This window comes from Lissotriton vulgaris, chromosome 2_1 (genome assembly GCF_964263255.1).
Source record: "Lissotriton vulgaris chromosome 2_1, aLisVul1.2, whole genome shotgun sequence".
Classification (NCBI taxonomy): Eukaryota; Metazoa; Chordata; class Amphibia; order Caudata; family Salamandridae; genus Lissotriton; species Lissotriton vulgaris.
The window spans coordinates 639,948,533-639,966,150 of record NC_141687.1 but is presented as its reverse complement, the minus strand read 5'-3'; positions in this window follow the sequence as shown (position 1 = coordinate 639,966,150).

Sequence of the window (17,618 nt, the reverse complement as noted above, 5' to 3'; positions counted from 1 at the left end):
AGTGCCGGACAATCCTGTGAGGGATAACACGGTGGTGGCGGGCAGAGGTAAGCTATATATTCCTTACTTATTGAGATTGAAGACTGCAGAGTGTGCTTTCTGCACGGGTGTATTATAAATCAACCAGGTAGTAGCCTCCTCTAAATGTACTTCGACTTAGCTGTGAAGTTTTTGGCGAGAAGAGTCCCAATCAGATCTGAGATGAACTTGATGGATGGGATGAACGAAAAGCGAAAGAAGGGTGTAAGTAAGTGTGGAAGGACGAGAAATGTAATGATGACTGGCAAAGAAGAATGATATGTGTTTGCTTGGTCCCCGAGGTGGCTGGGAAGGAAAGAATATGGTATGGTGCATGGCTGGGTGAATGATGAAGCAAGGATGGGTGGAAGGAGAACAGCCTGGGTGGGTGAAACAGAAACTGTATGTGTGCATATACTTTGAATGGATGGATGCCTGGATCATGGTACTATCTGACTCTTAGATAGCATATGTGTATCTAGAGAGAGTTGACGGTCACTGGATGAACTAAGTGTTACTTTGAAGAGCATGTAACACCGCACCTGCACGTCCGTTCCAGTGTAGGAAAGGCAAGGAAAAGAAGTTGTAATTTTGTCCAAATACTACCATGAATAGTAGCAGTAGTTTGTATTGCAACTGCAAGCACAGCATATATCCGGTTATTACGGTGGACACTCCCTACCTCTCTTAATAACTTTAGTTTAGTAGTAGTACGTCATTCATGTGTGGGTGTATCACTGTTCACTCAATAATAAGCAAAGCACCTAAAGTCATCCCATATGTCATCAAATACATCCCATGTGAAGATAGATAATCAGATTATTTAGCTTCTTCATTTTCCTTTTCTAGTACTCATTTGCACTGTAGGGTGAAAGCTAAATTAATTAAGCAGTAGCCCTTTTAACAGAGTATTCTCAGTGCCACCCGTAATAGAAAAGTAAGAGCTTCACCACCTGCATGTACTGGACCGGTACAGTAACGCAAGTCTGTCTCACTCATCCTGGTGTGCGTCTGTTTTTCTCGGGTGCAAGTTCACTGCGCTGGCATTATGCCGGCTTGCATAAGATAACGTACCAATTTTCCTAAACAAGAGAGAAGAAGAAGAATAAGACTGGTGTACTGTCATAGTCGACTGTAATGGAAGTCCATAGTGCTCGTAGAATTTGTTCCTTAAACTCCCACTAATGTTAGAGCAAGGATGAAGAAGTCGGAGGTTACATAGATACTGTCCTCAATAGTTATGTACTGTGCTTTCAATTTGCTACTTGTACTGTGACACAACTTTCTGCTCAATCATTTTGTGTTAATCTTAAGGAGCATTGGTTACAGACTGTGTCTTTCTTTCTTCATATAGTTGCTCCTTCCAAATCCAACAGACCATCAAGGAGGAGGGAGCTGGCTCGAATGGCCCGGCAACGGAGGCTGGATGCCACTGTCACCGAATATCGGCGGCTGGTGGCCCTGGAGGAGGAGGAGACGCAGTCTACCGGTACAACAACAACATCCACTTGGACAGCTGCATCCTCCTCCGTGCCCCCAAGGGCTGCCAGTCAGCGCAGTGCTCCAGCGGTACAGAGCCGGGCTACCAAAGCCAACCGCCACCGCCGAACAGCAAAGACAGCAGCTGCCCCCCACAGGATTTGCAAGGCACGCCAGCGCCGCTTATGCCTCAGAGTGTCCTACCTGGAGCAGGAGGTCCTAACCTATAAGAACTTGGTGGAGGGCCTCCGCTTCGACTATGCCACCCTCCGCAAGGAGCATGATGCCCTGGCCGCTAAAGTCAACAGCACCCTGCCGTAGTGTCCCTTGCCCCTTTTTTAGAGACTTTTGGGAGGTGGGAATTGGGAGTTGGGTTGTTTTTGGGACTTTTGAAGGACAATCGTTGGGGTTAGGGAGGGTCTTGCGGGAGATTATTTTGTTAGGGCTACAAAAATATACTTTTTGAAACTTTATCTGACCATACCTGTTTTTTACTGCTTTTGAGTCTGGTGGGTGGGGGTTTAACAGTAAGTTTGTTTTCCTGAATAGTCCTAGGACTTTAGTAGTACTACCGTCAATCTCTCGTCTCTCCTAATACTCCATTATACTACCTCCAACCAAACACTTATCTTACCTGTAATGTGTTTGAAAGTAGGGCTAGGCCCAGGGCTGGCTCCACGGGAAATGGCGAATAAGGTTGGCAATCCAGGGCGGATGAAATTTCCTCCTCATTGCGGTGGTACTAGTGGTGTGACACAGTCGCAGTTGCATGCCTATGGAAAAAAGAAAATGAAACCTGGTTTGTCCTTACTGTAGCATTGCAACGGTACGATAGAGAATATAGCTGGTGACAGTACACTAGAACAGTGCCACAATGTAGCCTAACAAATGGTAAAGTATTTGAAAGTATAACTTGTACTTGTGTTGGATTTCTTTGACATTGGCTACTACTACAAGAAATAGTACTGAAGCTGAGTAAGTCTAGAATATATCCTCGGATTCCTTCACCAGCCTGTTGCTATGACCTTATCCTCCCCAGCAAGTGTGTGGAATTATTGATGTCATTTAGTCACACATCAAGCAAAACCACACAGCCCGGGGGAAGAGGGTTAGGGTTTGGAAAATGGATGGGAATGGGGGTTTCTTTTTGGGTAGGTTTTGTTGAGAGAAAAAAAAAGCACAGCATGGACAAACAATAATTGAACATAAAGACATTTTTGGGTATAAAGCTAACCATAAATCTTTTACGTGACATAAAGGAAGTGCATGCACTACTGAATGCACTGTTACTGAAAAGTAAGTAGTACTTTCGACAACCGTGAATGACAGAATGCGACAGTACAGGGCTACATTAAATTAGGTTTAAAAAATAGCCGAAGTAAAACCTAGAGAATGGCTGTAGGGATCAATTTAGAAGCAGAGAGATATCCAAGAAATGCAGTCACACTCATAGAAGAAAACAATGGATACTGTATCTGTATGTTGTTGTAGTTGTCCTGTTGAATTTGGTAAGTAAGTTGCATGCAGCAAACAATTCCTCTTATTAGCGGCACTCCTCCATTCCAGCTGACGCTTCATCCATCAATGTTGGTGACCAGAAGACACCCTGTCCACTGCCTGCCTGGCAGATGCTGAATTGTGGCTCGCTAATGTGAAGCCTGACTCCATCCTTTTTTCCCCATTGCACAGACTGAAACCCGGCCTGTAATTATTGAACGAAAAACAGGAAGTGATATAATATTACAACACCACTGATAAATAAATATAAGGTATGTACACTGTGTAGTGCAAAAAGTCACACTTTGATTTTCCTAATAGACAGTACAATATTTTTTAAAGTGCGTACTCTGTCTGAGTCACCTTTTGAAGGATAAATAAGTATGGGCAAATTAATTGAGCGGATCTTTCCCCTCAAGCTAGGTGTACTGTAAACTGTGTTTTAGAACAAAATTAGACCTTCCCAGCAGTGCTCCCACCCAAACCCTTACTAAAGCCAGTCGCAAAAATGTAGAAGACCCCCAATCAGATCTCAAAAAACGAGGCCTAGCAGAAAACTGGTGACAAAACGTACTTTGAAAGTAAAAGTAGGCCCAAATACCCCCTTACCCACCGTGGATTGTATTCAAACCACTTGCAAGCAAGCAAAAGTATCCATAGCCAGCATCGCTCCAAGACTCGAAAACCCCCCCACCCAAACACATGTAATAGAAATACTGAAAACCCTAACGGGCCCTAAGTTAAGAAAAGTGGCCAAGGCTTTCTTTAACTATGCCAAATCCCCTCTTCCCCACCATGGATTTTCTTCAAATGACTTGCAACCAAAATTACACATTCTCTCAAATGCTCCAAGACCCCAGAACTCAGTTGCAAAAATCTAGAACACCCCGAAACACATGCAATCCTGCTGCTAGGGCTAACCCTAACGAACCCTAAGTTACAAAAAGTGCGAAAAGGCTTTTCCTTATGGATTTTGTCCCAACCACTTCTATCCGGTATTAGACCTTCCCAGGAATGCCCAAAGACCCGCCAACCCACCAGCCAAAAAGCACAACACCCCCAAACAGCCAAAAAGGAAAATCTCATACTTATATTTCTCGGCCTTCGGTCCAAACGTGCGGTGCAGCTAGGCCATAACTCCCGTTTTCCACCACGGATTTCCTGAAAAGCAAATGCAATCAAGATTAGACTGTCCCAGCAGTGCTCCCAGACCCCAAAACTCACCCACAAACACCCGGAACCCCCCCAAAGAGCACCTAAAAGGCAAGCAAGTCAGCAAAAACACAAATAAATGTCCGCCTCCGATTTGGTCCAAACCACTTTTATCCGGTATTAGAGCTTCCCAGTAATGGCCCCAGAGCCGTCAACCCAGGAGAAAACTAGTAGAAGACCCCAAAACAGCCAAAAAGCAAAAGTACAAAAATGGGGACTTTGTCATTTTCTTGCCAATTTCCCAAATCACTCCGCGCGCACTCTGAAGCTAGGCCCTAACTCCCCTCTGCCACCATGGATTTGCTTCAAACCTCTTGCAAACTAAAGTATCCATAGCCAGCAGTGCTCCCAGACCCCGAAACCCACCTACAAACACCAGGAAGCCCCCCAAACAGGCCCCCGAAAACGCTACATTGAGCAAAATGTCAGAAATAGCAACAAAAAAAAATCTGCATGGATTTTGTACCAACCACTTCTATCCGGTATTAGACCTTCCCAGGAATGCCCCAAGACCCGCCAACCCACCTGCCAAAAAGCACAACACCCCCAAACAGCCAAAAAGGAAAATCTCATACTTACAATATTTCTCGGCCTTCGGTCCAAACGCGCTGTGCAGCTAGGCCATAACTCCCGTTTTCCACCATGGATTTCCTGAAAAGCAAATGCAATCAAGATTAGACTGTCCCAGCAGTGCTCCCAGACCCCAAAACTCACCCACAAACACCCGGAACCCCCCCAAAGAGCACCTCAAATGCAAGCAAGTCAGCAAAAACACACAAAAAAATTCCGCCTCCGATTTGGTCCAAACCACTTTTATCCGGTATTAGAGCTTCCCAGCAATGGCCCCAAAGCCGTCAACCCAGGAGAAAACTAGTAGAAGACCCCCAAACAGCCAAAAAGCAAAAGTACAAAAATGGGGACTTAGTCATTTTCTTGCCAATTTCCCAAATCACTCCGCGCGCGCTCTGCAGCTAGGCCCTAACTCCCCTCTGCCACCATGGATTTGCTTCAAACCTCTTGCAAACTAAAGTATCCATAGCCAGCAGTGCTCCCAGACTCCGAAACCCACCCACAAACACCAGGAAGCCCCCCAAACAGGCCCCCGAAAACGCTACATTGAGCAAAATGTCAGAAATAGCAAAAAAAATATCTGCATGGATTTTGTACCAACCACTTCTATCCGGTATTAGACCTTCCCAGGAATGCCCCAAGACCCGCCAACCCACCCGCGAAAAAGCACAACACCCCCAAACAACCAAAAAGGAAAATCTCATACTTACAATATTTCTCGGCCTTCGGTCCAAACGTGCAGTGCAGCTAGGCCATAACTCCCGTTTTCCACCACGGATTTCCTGAAAAGCAAATGCAATCAAGATTAGACTGTCCCAGCAGTGCTCCCAGACCCCAAAACTCACCCACAAACACCCGGAACCCCCCCAAAGAGCCCCTCAAATGCAAGCGAGTCAGCAAAAACACAAAAAAAATTCCGCCTCCGATTTGGTCCAAACCACTTTTATCCGGTATTAGAGCTTCCCAGCAATGGCCCCAGAGCCGTCAACCCAGGAGAAAATTAGTAGAAGACCCCCAAACAGCCAAAAAGCAAAAGTACAAAAATGGGGACTTAGTCATTTTCTTGCCAATTTCCCAAATCACTCCGCGCGCGCATTGCAGCTAGGCCCTAACTCCCCTCTACCACCATGGATTTGCTTCAAACCTCTTGCAAACTAAAGTATCCATAGCCAGCAGTGCTCCCAGACCCCGAAACCCACCCACAAATACCAGGAAGCCCCCCAAACAGGCCCCTGAAAACGCTACATTGAGCAAAATGTCAGAAATAGCAACAAAAAAAAATCTGCATGGATTTTGTACCAACCACTTCTATCCGGTATTAGACCTTCCCAGGAATGCCCCAAGACCCGCCAAAAAGCACAACACCCCGAAACAGCCAAAAAGGAAAATCTCATACTTACAATATTTCTCGGCCTTCGGTCCAAACGCGCTGTGCAGCTAAGCCATAACTCCCGTTTTCCACCACGGATTTCCAGAAAAGCAAATGCAATCAAGATTAGACTGTCCCAGCAGTGCTCCCAGACCCCAAAACTCACCCACAAACACCCGGAACCCCCCCAAAGAGCACCTAAAAGGCAAGCAAGTCAGCAAAAACACAAAAAAATGTCCGCCTCCGATTTGGTCCAAACCACTTTTATCCGGTATTAGAGCTTCCCAGTAATGGCCCCAGAGCCGTCAACCCAGGAGAAAACTAGTAGAAGACCCCCAAACAGCCAAAAAGCAAAAGTACAAAAATGGGGACTTTGTCATTTTCTTGCCATTTTCCCAAATCACTCCGCGCGCGCTCTGAAGCTAGGCCCTAACTCCCCTCTGCCACCATGGATTTGCTTCAAACCTCTTGCAAACTAAAGTATCCATAGCCAGCAGTGCTCCCAGACCCCGAAACCCACCCACAAACACCAGGAAGCCCCCCAAACAGGCCCCCAAAAACGCTACATTGAGCAAAATGTCAGAAATAGCAACAACAAAAATCTGCATGGATTTTGTACCAACCACTTCTATCCGGTATTAGACCTTCCCAGGAATGCCCCAAGACCCACCAACCCAACTGCCAAAAAGCACAACACCCCCAAACAGCCAAAAAGGAAAATCTCATACTTACAATATTTCTCGGCCTTCGGTCCAAACGCGCTGTGCAGCTAGGCCATAACTCCCGTTTTCCACCATGGATTTCCTGAAAAGCAAATGCAATCAAGATTAGACTGTCCCAGCAGTGCTCCCAGACCCCAAAACTCACCCACAAACACCCGGAATCCCCCCAAAGAGCACCTCAAATGCAAGCAAGTCAGCAAAAACACAAAAAAATTCCGCCTCCGATTTGGTCCAAACCACTTTTATCCGGTATTAGAGCTTCCCAGCAATGGCCCCAGAGCCGTCAACCCAGGAGAAAACTATTAGAAGACCCCCCAAACAGCCAAAAAGCAAAAGTACAAAAATGGGGACTTAGTCATTTTCTTGCCAATTTCCCAAATCACTACGCGCGCGCTCTGCAGCTAGGCCCTAACTCCCCTCTGCCACCATGGATTTGCTTCAAACCTCTTGCAAACTAAAGTATCCATAGCCAGCAGTGCCCCCAGACCCCGAAACCCACCCACAAACACCAGGAAGCCCCCCAAACAGGCCCCTGAAAACGCTACATTGAGCAAAATGTCAGAAATAGCAACAAAAAAAAATCTGCATGGATTTTGTACCAACCACTTCTATCCGGTATTAGACCTTCCCAGGAATGCCCCAAGACCCGCCAACCCACCCGCCAAAAAGCACAACACCCCGAAACAGCCAAAAAGGAAAATCTCATACTTACAATATTTCTCGGCCTTCGGTCCAAACGCGCTGTGCAGCTAGGCCATAACTCCCGTTTTCCACCATGGATTTCCTGAAAAGCAAATGCAATCAAGATTAGACTGTCCCAGCAGTGCTCCCAGACCCCAAAACTCACCCACAAACACCCGGAACCCCCCCAAAGAGCACCTAAAAGGCAAGCAAGTCAGCAAAAACACAAAATAAGTCCGCCTCCGATTTGGTCCAAACCACTTTTATCCGGTATTAGAGCTTCCCAGTAATGGCCCCAGAGCCGTCAACCCAGGAGAAAACTAGTAGAAGACCCCCAAACAGCCAAAAAGCAAAAGTACAAAAATGGGGACTTTGTCATTTTCTTGCCAATTTCCCAAATCACTCCGCGCGCGCTCTGAAGCTAGGCCCTAACTCCCCTCTGCCACCATGGATTTGCTTCAAACCTCTTGCAAACTAAAGTATCCATAGCCAGCAGTGCTCCCAGACCCCGAAACCCACCCACAACCACCAGGAAGCCCCCCAAACAGGCCCCCGAAAACGCTACATTGAGCAAAATGTCAGAAATAGCAACAAAAAAAATCTGCATGGATTTTGTACCAACCACTTCTATCCGGTATTAGACCTTCCCAGGAATGCCCCAAGACCCGCCAACCCACCTGCCAAAAAGCACAACACCCCCAAACAGCCAAAAAGGAAAATCTCATACTTACAATATTTCTCGGCCTTCGGTCCAAACGCGCTGTGCAGCTAGGCCATAACTCCCGTTTTCCACCATGGATTTCCTGAAATGCAAATGCAATCAAGATTAGACTGTCCCAGCAGTGCTCCCAGACCCCAAAACTCACCCACAAACACCCGGAACCCCCCCAAAGAGCACCTCAAATGCAAGCAAGTCAGCAAAAACACAAAAAAAATTCCGCCTCCGATTTGGTCCAAACCACTTTTATCCGGTATTAGAGCTTCCCAGCAATGGCCCCAGAGCCGTCAACCCAGGAGACAACTAGTAGAAGACCCCCAAACAGCCAAAAAGCAAAAGTACAAAAATGGGGACAGTCATTTTCTTGCCAATTTCCCAAATCACTCCGCGTGTGCTCTGCAGCTAGGCCCTAACTCCCCTCTGCCACCATGGATTTGCTTCAAACCTCTTGCAAACTAAAGTATCCATAGCCAGCAGTGCTCCCAGACTCCGAAACCCACCCACAAACACCAGGAAGCCCCCCAAACAGGCCCCCGAAAACGCTACATTGAGCAAAATGTCAGAAATAGCAAAAAAAATATCTGCATGGATTTTGTACCAACCACTTCTATCCGGTATTAGACCTTCCCAGGAATGCCCCAAGACCCGCCAACCCACCCGCGAAAAAGCACAACACCCCCAAACAACCAAAAAGGAAAATCTCATACTTACAATATTTCTCGGCCTTCGGTCCAAACGCGCAGTGCAGCTAGGCCATAACTCCCGTTTTCCACCACAGATTTCCTGAAAAGCAAATGCAATCAAGATTAGACTGTCCCAGCAGTGCTCCCAGACCCCAAAACTCACCCACAAACACCCGGAACCCCCCCAAAGAGCCCCTCAAATGCAAGCAAGTCAGCAAAAACACAAAAAAAAATTCCGCCTCCGATTTGGTCCAAACCACTTTTATCCGGTATTAGAGCTTCCCAGCAATGGCCCCAGAGCCGTCAACCCAGGAGAAAACTAGTAGAAGACCCCCAAACAGCCAAAAAGCAAAAGTACAAAAATGGGGACTTAGTCATTTTCTTGCCAATTTCCCAAATAACTCCGCGCGCGCTTTGCAGCTAGGCCCTAACTCCCCTCTGCCACCATGGATTTGCTTCAAACCTCTTGCAAACTAAAGTATCCATAGCCAGCAGTGCTCCCAGACCCCGAAACCCACCCACAAATACCAGGAAGCCCCCCAAACAGGCCCCCGAAAACGCTACATTGAGCAAAATGTCAGAAATAGCACAAAAAAAAATCTGCATGGATTTTGTACCAACCACTTCTATCCGGTATTAGACCTTCCCAGGAATGCCCCAAGACCCGCCAACCCACCCGCCAAAAAGCACAACACCCCGAAACAGCCAAAAAGGAAAATCTCATACTTACAATATTTCTCGGCCTTCGGTCCAAACGCGCTGTGCAGCTAGGCCATAACTCCCGTTTTCCACCACGGATTTCCTGAAAAGCAAATGCAATCAAGATTAGACTGTCCCAGCAGTGCTCCCAGACCCCAAAACTCACCCACAAACACCAGGAACCCCCCCAAAGAGCACCTCAAATGCAAGCAAGTCAGCAAAAACACAAAAAAAATTCCGCCTCCGATTTGGTCCAAACCACTTTTATCCGGTATTAGAGCTTCCCAGCAATGGCCCCAGAGCCGTCAACCCAGGAGAAAACTAGTAGAAGACCCCCAAACAGCCAAAAAGCAAAAGTACAAAAATGGGGAGTTAGTCATTTTCTTGCCAATTTCCCAAATCACTCCGCGCGCGCTCTGCAGGTAGGCCCAAACTCCCCTCTGCCACCATGGATTTGCTTCAAACCTCTTGCAAACTAAAGTATCCATAGCCAGCAGTGCTCCCAGACCCCGAAACCCACCCACAAACACCAGGAAGCCCCCCAAACAGGCCCAAGAAAATGCTACATATAGCAAAATGTCAGAAATAGCAAAAAAAAAATCTGCATGGATTTTGTACCAACCACTTCTATCCGGTATTAGACCTGTTGCGCTCTGCAGGTAGGCCCAAACTCCCCTCTGCCACCATGGATTTGCTTCAAACCTCTTGCAAACTAAAGTATCCATAGCCAGCAGTGCTCCCAGACCCCGAAACCCACCCACAAACACCAGGAAGCCCCCCAAACAGGCCCAAGAAAATGCTACATTGAGCAAAATGTCAGAAATAGCAAAAAAAAAAATCTGCGTGGATTTTGTACCAACCACTTCTATCCGGTATTAGACCTTCCCAGGAATGCCCCAAGACCCGCCAACCCACCCGCCAAAAAGCACAACACCCCCAAACAGCCAAAAAGGAAAATCTCATACTTACAATATTTCTCGGCCTTCGGTCCAAACGCGCTGTGCAGCTAGGCCATAACTCCCGTTTTCCACCATGGATTTCCTGAAAAGCAAATGCAATCAAGATTAGACTGTCCCAGCAGTGCTCCCAGACCCCAAAACTCACCCACAAACACCCGGAACCCCCCCAAAGAGCACCTCAAATGCAAGCAAGTCAGCAAAAACACGAAAAAAATTCCGCCTCCGATTTGGTCCAAACCACTTTTATCCGGTATTAGAGCTTCCCAGCAATGGCCCCAGAGCCGTCAACTCACGCGCAAAGAAGTAGAACACCCCCACAAGTGCTGAGTCTTTCTTCATTGGGCGTAATCCAGCCCTCTGCTTTGAGGGAAATAGGAGTCTGGAGGAGGAGGATAGAGGAACATGTTCTTCTGAACTTGTGAACTCGAGGAATGCAGACTGCGGCACCTTCAAATCAATAAGCAAACAAGTGAAGACAGTTCTGCTGATGGGCTTGTTTTTGTGATTAGGCGATTAAAGTTTGAATTATATTAACTGTGCACAACAAAGAAAGACAGACACACTGGAATAAAAGTGAATAAGGATGAAAAAGAAAGTTATTGATTCATTGTCTCATTTTCAGGGCTCGGTGTCAGGGTCCAGGAATAAGAATAAGGCTTCGTCATCATACTCTGCGAATTCAGGCAGGGTGAGCTCAGTGTCACCTAACAGAGAAGAAATTCCCTCATCTACGTTGCTGTCCACCTCGTCTTCATCCGGCGTGCTTTCTCGTACTTTGTAATCTGGTGGTATGAGGTGCTGATTCATCTTGATTATTGTTAACCTCTCCACATTTTTGGGCGAGAGGCGGCTCCGTTTGGGAGTTACAATGCCACCAGCAGCACTGAAAACACGTTCAGAAGACACGCTTGCGAGTGGGCAAGACAAGTAGTTTAAAGCCAGGTTGGAGAGCTGTGGCCACAATTCTTTTTTCCCATGCCAATACGCCAATGGGTCAGCATTAACATAGACCTCTGTTGAGTCATTCAGATAGTCCTGCACCATCGACTCAAGGTCCTCCAAGGTTCCTCCACTTTGCTTAGCTGTTGCTGTGACCTTTTGAGAACCAAACCCAAGCAGAGTTAGCCAATCCTCTTCAGCATCCAATGTTACTGTTGTGTCTGGTGCAGATGATCCAGTTGCCAGTGTCTTTAACGGCTGAGAGGTCACTTGTGCTACAGCCACAGGTGCAGAAGTGGATTGTTTTGACTGGGGATGGCCTGCTGATGCTGATGCTGATGTACTGCCTTTTCCTTCAATGAGCTGCCGTTCTCTTTCAAACCTCTTGGCTGACAAGGCTAGCCAACGTTTGTACTTTGTAACATCCTCATCAGCAAAAGGAAAGAATGCTCGGCCTGCCAGCGCCTTTTTGTAGCGTGGATCCAGAATAGTAGCACAAATGTAATGCTGTTCTGAGTGGATCATTTTCAGACGTTCATCACCTTGTAGGCGCTCTAATAATTTCTCCGCCAAAACAAAAGGGTCTTGGTTTTTTTCATCTTTTTGAAACGCAGAAGACACCGCCTTCAGTTGGTGCTCCAGCATGTACAACAATGGGATAGCTTTTCCCAAATGACAGTCCTCCTTGCTGACTGCACGCGTGAAGAACTCAAAAGGACGAAGCATGTCTGTCAGGCTTTTAACTAGCTCCCATTGCGCCGCATCCATCCTCAGGTCCTTCTGAGCTGTACCCTGTTTTAAGAAATAGTGATCGAGTACCGTATACTGCTCATACAGACGCTCAAGCATGTAGAAGGTTGAGTTCCAACGTGTTGCCACCTCCTGGATGAGTGCTTTCACTGGCATTCGACGTTCATGTAGCAGGCTCCTCAGATGCTTCCGGACCTTAAAAGAATGGCTGAAATGGTTGCACATTTTTCGGCAGGTGTCCACTACCTCGCACGCTGGACTGTCTTTATCACTCAAGAATTTTTTAACAACCAGGTTTATACAGTGCGCCAAACACGGCACTCTGGAATAGTGACCCCGCTCCATGTCCTTAACTACATTGGCGCCATTATCCGTGGAAACATAACCAATCTGGCGTTTTTTTGGGGACAGCCAGTGAAGGACCTTTGTGTTAAACTCATCCAAAATGTTTTGTGCTGTGTGACGTTTCTGCAAGCCAAACATGGATAGTGTTGCATGTTTCCGAGCAGCTTTAAAAACTTGGTCCAGGTCAACACCTGCGTTTAGCTTTGCTTTAACCCCTGAAAAAGAGACCCAGTGTGCAGTGATGCACATGTAATCAGCGCCTGCGCCACTGGTCCAGATGTCTGTTGTCAGATGTATAGTGTGAACAGCACTCTTCTGCAAAGCTGCCCCAATCACCTCCAGCACATCTTCATGTAGTGCTGGAACCGCAACTCTGGCTAAATAGAACCGGCTAGGAACCTTCCTTTTAGTTCAGAGCTCTGCCACTAATTCTAGAAAACCAACCCCTTCTACAAAAGAAAAAGGGAGAAGGTCCAGAGCTAGCATTTTAGCCAGCTTAGTGTTATACAGACGCGGCAGTGGGTGGTTGCGTTCATATGGCGCTTCTGTAAACAACATGTTTCTAATAATGCCCTGGACCAAGCATTTATGGGATGATGATGATTTCTTCGACCCAGTTACGCTCGCTGATTAACTTTTTCGCATTGGTGTCTCACTCTCTCCCACAATCTTAGTGTGGCTCACATGGGGTGTGCTGCTGACAGGGGTACTGGATGTAAGTGAAGTGTTTGACACGTCTTCTTCCTCCTCGTCATTATCAGATGAAACATCAACGTTTTCTTGACGTCCAATTCGGGCTTCCTTGATCGCCTGTAGGTGCGCAAACCATTGGACAGTGTGCTGTCTCTTAAGATGACCTCTCTGGCCTCCGGTACCATAGTTGGTACCAAGCTTACCACGACTAACTGCAACCTTACAAATGCTACAAATGGCGAAGTTTTCCCTTTTTGGGCAAACACTAAAGAAGTCCCAAGCTGGGGACTTGAATTGTCTGTGGGGGCCGGAGGAGGCGGCGATACTGGTGGTGGGGGTCATGCTGCTAATGCCAGATGAAGTGGAGGATGTGGATTGCCGAACTTTAGTACGTTGTGCACTTTCACCACCACTAATTGAGGTCGAGGTGGATGGAGGTCCCTTCTGGCGAGGAAGAAATATGGAAGCGGTACGTGTTGGTGTACTAGTTAACTCCAATGATTGTTGTGTTTCCATTGCCTCCTCGTCGACATCATCATCACTCTCAGCAGCTTCTCGGGCTGGGGTCAAAATGTCTGTTTGCTGCATGCCCGCTGGGGCTGCAGTGACCTTTATGATGACTGGGTCGTCGTCGTGAGAGCCTTCATCAGCAGCAGTATCCGCCACTTCTTGTTGAGCCTCATCACACTCCATAACTATGAGTTTTTCGAAGACCTTCCTTTTACGCTTAACTACCTTTGTCAGATCATGGTGTGCCTCACTCTCAGACGGCCGTGGTGGTTCCCAATTTTCATCCATATCATCAGAAGGAGGTGGGCTTGAAGAAGATGTAGACACCACCCTTGATCTTTTCCTTGCTAGGGATGTGGAAGACAATGAATGTTCATCAGGAGGAGTGGCTTCCTCAAATGATACCTCGGCTTGATTGTCGATTTCCTGATGTGCCCCTACTTCGGGAGGAACAACTATTGTGGGCACTTGTGACCCTCCATGCACCTCTGCTTGCGCATCTCCTTGCGCTGCCTCTCCTTCCACATGTACTTGGGCTTGTACTTGCACATTTGGTTGTTGTTGCGGCTATGGTTGTTCAACACTCGTCAGATGAGTTACAACAACCTGTGTTGATTGAGGGACATTGCTGCTACTTTCTTGCGATGAGCCAACATCACTGGTCGATGGTGATTGAACAACTAGACTAAGTGCCTCTGCAGCACTCAAGGGCTTGGACTTAAGTTGGCGTGGTGGTGGTGGTGGCACTGAGCCCAATGGAGCGGGGGTGCTGCTCCCAGATTGGTCCCCAGCAGATCCCGCTGCTGCTGCAGGCGTACTTTTTTTTTTACTCCCAAACAAAGTGGCGGGCGGCACACCAGTCTCCTTGGTAACTTGCTTCTTCTGCTCCTTACTGGCAACTTTCTTGTTAGAGGAGCTACGGGGAACTTTTTTTGGGGCCATCTTCTTCAGAGCAGGTCCGAACAGCAGGCCGCATTTGCACGAGTTGCAGAGTTGTCTGTGGCCAGACGTGACGTCGCGTGACGTTATGCTGCACACACACACCGCTGCAGGACTTCTTCCTGGCACTGGTGGTTCTCTTGAGTCTTGTGCACCTAAAAGCAATGGAAGACAGAGGAACATCAGTTCAGTTATACACCCCCAAAAAATCGAAAAACACAGAAAAATAAGCACAATCCCATGCCATCCATGATGTTTAAATTCAAGACACCCCACAGAAAGACTAGGCACATGCACCACTCACTACCCCTGGTGAAAAGCCCACAACAACAGCCCAAAAAAACGAAAATCACAGAAAAATCAGCACAATCCCAAGCCCTCCATGATGTTTAAATTCAAGACACCCCACAGAAAGACTAGGCACATGCACCACTCAGTACCCCTGGTGAAAAGGCCACAACAACAGCCCAAAAAAATGAAAATCACAGAAAAATCAGCACAATCCCAAGCCCTCCATGATGTTTAAATTCAAGACACCCCACAGAAATACTAGGCACATGCACCACTCAGTACCCCTGGTGAAAAGGCCACAACAACAGCCCAAAAAAACGAAAATCACAGAAAAATCAGCACAATCCCAAGCCCTCCATGATGTTTAAATTCAAGACACCCCACAGAAAGACTAGGCCTATGCACCACTCACTACCCCTGGGCATAAAGGTTGAAAGCTAGGCAAAATGGTTGCAGACCTAAGAACACTGCCTGCATTCAAAATGGCCCCCTCCCTCCCAGCACATGGCCAGGGCCTGTAGCAGCACTCAAAATGGCCCCCACCCACATGGCCTGTCCCCATGAACACCCCAAAAAATCGTAAAACACAGAAATATCAGCACAATCCCATGCCATCCAGGCCCTCCATGATGTTTAAATTCAAGAAACCCCACAGAAAGACTAGGCACATGCACCACTCAGTACCCCTGGTGAAAAGGCCACAACAACAGCCCAAACAAACGAAAATCACAGAAAAATCAGCACAATCCCAAGCCCTCCATGATGTTTAAATTCAAGACACCCCACAGAAAGACTAGGCCTATGCACCACTCACTACCCCTGGGCATAAAGGTTGAAAGCTAGGCAAAATGGTTGCAGACCTAAGAACACTGCCTGCATTCAAAATGGCCCCCTCCCTCCCAGTACATGGCCAGGGCCTGTAGCAGCACTCAAAATGGCCCCCACCCACATGGCCTGTCCCCATGAACACCCCAAAAAATCAAAAAACACAGAAAAATCAGCACAATCCCATGCCATCCAGGCCCTCCATGATGTTTAAATTCAAGACACCCCACAGAAAGACTAGGCACATGCACCACTCAGTACCCCTGGTGAAAAGGCCACAACAACAGCCCAAAAAAACGAAAATCACAGAAAAATCAGCACAATCCCAAGCCATCCAGGCCCTCCATGATTTTTTTATTAAAGAGACCCCACAAAAAGACTCAGTCCACCCACCACTGAGTACCCCTGGGCAAAAGGCCCCAACAACAGCCCAAAAATCGAACATTACAAAATTGTAGTTGCAGCAACTGTAATGCCCCAAAGAAACTTACTTGTGAAATTTCTAATCCAAAAGTGATCCAAAGAAAGTCAAAAAGGCCTCAAATCCAAATATCCAGCAGCATCCACAAAAAGTAGTCCTTCCAGGTGAAGAATCCGAATGAAAGTGACCAGCACATGAAGAAAGCACTGGGAGGAGCCTGCTGGACAAGAACAGGAAGTTGGAGACTGTGGGGCACTTCCTTCCTCCCCCCCACCCCCCAAAAATGGACTCCTTGCAAAAAAAAGTGCAGGCAAATGTCAACTTGAGGAGTTATTCTGATACAAATCATCATTTTCAGAAGGTTTATGCTGCTTGCTGGTGGATTTCTTGTGCAGAATTGCAAATTTTGTATTTTCGCGAGTGCGAGATTGTTGCTGCCCGCCGCATGTACGGGTTCCCGATTGCGAACTCCCGCAATACGTGATCACGGCGTACTCGCGTTGACAAACTCTCGCTGTGCAAGGTGGCGAGTGCGATGACGTAATCGCCGTCGCCAAACTCCCGCGGGATCTCGCAGCAAGATCCAAAATGGCGCAGCACTCGCAAAATATCGAGAAAAACTACTCGGCAAACGCTGAATGACGGTAAGTGAACGCCGCGCGCCGCAAATATTGTATCACCAAGAAAAAAAAATCCGCTGCGTGCGAATTTGCGGATTTTTGGTAAATTCGCGAGCGTTCGCGGATTGCGAATCTACCGAAAATCCACAAAATCCGCGAGCGGAACGGATTTTCCGCCCACGCTTAGTCATCATCCACCCTGCCCAAAAAAATAATATTCCCTTTGGTCAGTTCTTACGATTGAAACGTAACTGCTCTCAGAACTGTGATTTTTTAAAACATGCAGAGGTTTTAACTAAACATTTTTGGGATAGAGGTTATCCAAAACGTATGGTCAAACAGGCATTCAAAAGAGCGAAGTATTTCAATAGAGAGAATCTCTTCTAAGAAAAAGCCAAAGATATTCAAACCGATAAACGGCTAGTATTTGTAAGCAACTATAGTGGAATAAGCAACAAAGTGAAAAATATAATAAATCGCAATTGGAACCTGGTGACCAAAAAGAACAAAGAAAAGGTACCGAAACCCATGTTTGCTTTCAGACGGAATCGCACCATCAGACAGAGTCTAGTCTACACTTATAGGGAAGATACAAAAGTGACCCAACTGAGTATTGACAAAAGTCCACTCCCGAGGGGTACCTTTCCGTGCAGCAATTGCACAAACTGTACAAATATA